This window comes from Physeter macrocephalus, chromosome 2, assembly GCF_002837175.3.
Source record: "Physeter macrocephalus isolate SW-GA chromosome 2, ASM283717v5, whole genome shotgun sequence".
NCBI lineage: Eukaryota > Metazoa > Chordata > Mammalia > Artiodactyla > Physeteridae > Physeter > Physeter macrocephalus.
This window is the reverse complement of record NC_041215.1, coordinates 27,650,176-27,654,009: the sequence shown is the minus strand read 5'-3', so window position 1 is coordinate 27,654,009 and position 3,834 is coordinate 27,650,176. Positions and strand designations below refer to the sequence as shown.

The following is a 3,834-nucleotide window of genomic DNA, read 5'->3' as shown; positions in this document are numbered from 1 at the left end:
CCTAATATGTGCCCAGTCTGTTAAGATTTATATAAAACTTCAAACTTGGCCTTAGAAGAAATATTCCTTAAAATTAAGTTTCCACATACTTGTACTGGCTATGGCTATGCCTCTATTAAATTGCTTTTACAAATCTTCCCTTGATTTGCATCCTGTTGTCTTTGCTTCTTCCATAGCTTTAAGATTCAGTATTAATTTTCCTTTAAAATAATTTTGCCTTGCTTATTGCCACTGAAGTTTGATAAGCATTCCTGGGATCTCGCCTTGATGGCAACTCAGCTTTTAGCACCTGACCTCAAGCTACTAAGGGTAAACATATGACCAGTCTGACCTGGCTTCTTTTTCTTTTTCTTTTTTCCCCTTTTCTTTTCCACTGTGCAAACCACTTCGGTGCCTGTGGCCTACAGACAGAGGCCAGGCAATGGTTCGGGGCCAGTTTTCTCTGACATGGGACACTATGAGAGGCCCAGGGGGACGGGCTTGCCGTAAATCCAAACCCATGCATTGACCTGGCTTCTTTAACCTCGTATCTCATTACGGTTCCCTAGAGGTGCCATTCTCATTAAGGATTTTACTTGTTATGCAAGGACCAAATGGATCAAATCAAATCCTGTAAAAGAACCTTGGAAAAATAACAAGTGAAATATGATGCTAAATGGTTAGCATTGTATTGTTAGCATTGTATTAATAGCATTTTGGTTGAATTCTTAGTAAAAATTAATATCTCCAGAGTGTATGAAACTATATAGGATAAATTACCTGGTTTCTTCTATAAATAAATTGCTTGGAAGAAGGAGGATGAAAGTGGAATTTAAGGATTAAAAGATATTTTAAAAGACATTGAAAACATCAGACAAAACTAATGAAAGATATTACATGTAAAATAGATATTATTAATGTTGTTTTAAATATTGGATGTATATGGAGCTTTATTTGTATACAATTGATGTTCCTTTTAAAACATCACGATTGAAAACGCTAGAAGGAGTCTATCCGCATCAGGTTTGGGCTAATAAAATCATATGAGAGGGTAAGTGGAAAAAAGGCTAATATTAATAATATTCAAGAATACTATGATTTAGGTAGAATAATTAGACTGTATTATCCAATAACCTCCATTTTCAAAAAGCTTTTAATGATTAACTCTCTTGATTGTCTGCCTGGAAAGAAAACATACACACAATTAACTTTATCAGTTCTCCAGTCCAGGATTCAAATCTGCAGTATCTGTTAATTTGAATAGACAAACATATTTGGTCAATTAAATCAGATGTTTTCTAGGTAAGAGTCTTAGAATCATATAATGCAGGCATTGAAGGACCCTTGGAGATCATAACTGAATTTTCTTAATTCATTTTTTTATCATTTATAATACACAATCTCTCAGACTGGTGTGTAGTATAAATACACTCATGGGTTAGGTTAATTCATTACCAAAGCAGATCAGACCCTATGCCATCTCTGCACTGTGGCATAGTCTGAGAAATCTGTGTGATGTGGTGCTGATTTGGCAGGGTGATTTGCCTGCCATCATGAGGTTTGACCTCACTTAGAAAGCAATGATTTTATTTCACATGTTCATTGATAAACAGAAATAATACCTTGATAAAAGCCTTTTAATTTCATAATATGACTTCTACTTTGGGAAATCACAGGATGCTGCAGATTAATGTGTGCAATTGGAAATACATGACATAATGAAATCAGGCGAGACGATGGTATCAGATGAGCTAAATATTGGTCAAATCTCCCTTTGCTCTGTATTGAATAGGAAAAAAAAAACAAATCATAAGCCTTCCTTCAAAAAAAATTTCACTTTTTTTCACTATATCTTTGGAAGTGTTCTAAAGATAAACAAGTACTAAATACTGTATTAGATATTTTCCAGTCTCTCAAATTTCCCATTAATAGATACAAGGAGATCCAGGTGTCCAAAATCAAAATGAAGTAAAAAAACTAAAAACAACAACAAAAAATTCAATATTAGGCCAGAGATAAGGTCCATTCACCAGTAGCAGTGCTTAGGCAGCAAGGCAATAAATCAGTTTACCCACTGAAAAGGATAATAAAAAGATGTTTAAAAAGAAACATCAGGAGAAAAAAAGCATTTTTTACATAAGAATATAGAAAAGAAGAAGCTAAAAGGGTATGATATGTAAATCTTGGTTTTACCCTTTTCTTTTGATGCCATCACTTTCCTAAAAATATTTCAAAGTTTAGTTGCAATATATTGCACCTTATGTTAATCAGTTGCTTCAAGTACAAGCCTAAGAGTGGAGTTAAGCTGCAAATCAACATGAGGGCTGTTCTTGGCTTGATCTGTAGTGGGTGTGTGTGCACGTGTATGTATGTGTATATCTGGGTAAATATATTTTTAATGGTGATATTTTATCTACTTAAACTCATCATTTGATAAAAAAGATTAATGCAAGAATAGAAGATAAAAATTGAATTTTATAATTTATAAGAATATACATACTCATATTTCTTTTTGAAACAAACAATTGAACCATTGGTTTTAGCTAAAGTAGTTTGAAAAACTTAAAGAGAGTAAATTGATATTTAACTATTTTAAAATAAGGAATTTCGATTTAGAAAGTGAGATACACTACACAGACAGCTTCCAGTGGCTGGCCAAATTAAAGTTTGGATTTTTCATTAGTTGCTTGCTATTTTTCAATTATTTTCAGTAATGTGTGGTGTATGAAGACTCAGCAAGATACAATGCGAGCTTTGGGAATTAGTTTCTTAAGGCACCATGTACTTGGAGGATCATGATAGTCCAAGTGGATGTAGGAGGCCTTGAGATTTCAACTGCTCATGTGTATCTCCTGACCTAGGAGGAAACGCCCACATATGAAAGCCATCATAGCCTTCCCTCAATAACACACTCTATGTCTAAGGAGTGGATTGTGATATTTTGGAAAACTGTACTTTCACTAGCAGTCTTGTGTCTGTTGGCTTGAAATGTTTGCTTCAGAGTTCAGTAAGCAGAAGTGAATAGTTCCGATACCAGCCTGTTAGGTACTGGGCCACAAAGCAGGAGGTGAGTGGCAGGTGAGCGAGTGAAGCTTCATCTGTCACTTTCCATGGCTCTTCATCGCTCGCATTACCGCCTGAACCATCCCACCGTCCCGTCCGTGGAAAAATTGCCTTCCACAGAACCGGTCTCTGGTGCCGAAAAGGCTGGAGACCGCTGCTCTAGACTATGGAGTCTACTGATCTGATAATGTATTACATTGTTACATCATTCAGAAGTGGCTAGCTAAACTGATATAGGTACAACCTGACTTATGGATGAGAACCCAAGTTGGAGATGCTATCTTGTGTAGATGTGTTGCAATCCTCCAGGTCTCAGCATATACCCTAAACAAATGATGCTGTGTTCTCAACAGACAAAACAGATGGGTCAGGGGATCAAAGAGTGAAAATAAGAGTGTCTTTTTTTACCATCAGTTCCAGTGGCCCCCTTGGGGAATCTGTGCATTTTCCCCAGAACTCTGGGCTTTGTGAATTTAGAGATTCTAATTTCCAGAAAGGAATGTTTTACAACAGGAGAATCCCATGAAACTTTAAGCCATAGCTTCCACTCTGTCACTTTGGGCTCCTTGTGGCAAGAGACTACCTGGCAAGGAGAGAAATCACCACTCTGGCAGACATAATTAACCCTGATCATCAGGAAGAGGTTGTTTCCTGATAGGTGCAGGGAAGAATATATTTGACCTACAGATGATACACTTTGATGTGTCTTCTTATTCCCAAGCCTAATTATGATGGTAAACAGGTAAATTTAGCAGCCTTGGCCTGAGAAAGCTATGCTGACCTAATGGATGA

General features: G+C 36.4%; 1 non-coding gene across 1 annotated transcript; it reads right to left on the bottom strand.

The window, feature by feature from the left end:
• Positions 1 to 371: 371 nt before the first annotated feature.
• Positions 372 to 503, bottom strand: LOC112061940 (small nucleolar RNA SNORA42/SNORA80 family). The gene has a single exon (XR_002890450.1). It is a non-coding gene; the product is annotated as a small nucleolar RNA SNORA42/SNORA80 family (small nucleolar RNA).
• Between the last annotated feature and the right edge of the window lie 3,331 nt (positions 504 to 3,834).